General features: G+C 25.6%; 1 protein-coding gene across 1 annotated transcript in view; it reads right to left on the bottom strand.

Moving 5' to 3' along the window:
- The window catches only part of LOC119589070 (ubiquitin-conjugating enzyme E2 G1-like), a gene marked incomplete in the record, with an annotated part of 59,651 nt that overhangs the window by 53,688 nt on the left and 5,490 nt on the right, over positions 1-473 (bottom strand).

Here is a 473-nt window from a genome sequence, read left to right as displayed (position 1 = left end):
GGGGGGAGGGCTTTTGATTGGGAAATCACCCGGCGGCATTGGGTTAGAGAAATTGTGCAAATAAAGATGTATTTAGTGAGTTATGTTCTGTTTTGAAGCAGTTCTTGTACTCAAACTTTTTGAAAAAATTAGGACAGGTTATATTTTACTACCAGGAGCAAAATGTATCTTTTTCAAACAAGCTAATTATTTGTGTGTTTACTGCATGTATTTTCTTTTACATCAAAAATTTTTTTTTTTATTATAATTTTATTTTAAATGTAATTTTCTGTTTTCTAATTATGTTTTATAATTTGTTTTAAATTTTACTATGTACCATGTTTGTTTTTTTTTTATTTGGGTTTTCATTTATATTTTTTGTTAGACTGGTATTTAATTTTTTTTTATATTTCAATTTAGCTGTCCAAAATTATATATTTTTTGAGTTCATACTTAATAATTTTTTAGCTGCTTTAGATCTCATATGGGATCAC

This window comes from Penaeus monodon, chromosome 25 (genome assembly GCF_015228065.2).
Source record: "Penaeus monodon isolate SGIC_2016 chromosome 25, NSTDA_Pmon_1, whole genome shotgun sequence".
Taxonomy (NCBI): domain Eukaryota; kingdom Metazoa; phylum Arthropoda; class Malacostraca; order Decapoda; family Penaeidae; genus Penaeus; species Penaeus monodon.
This window is presented reverse-complemented; position numbering and strand designations above follow the sequence as displayed.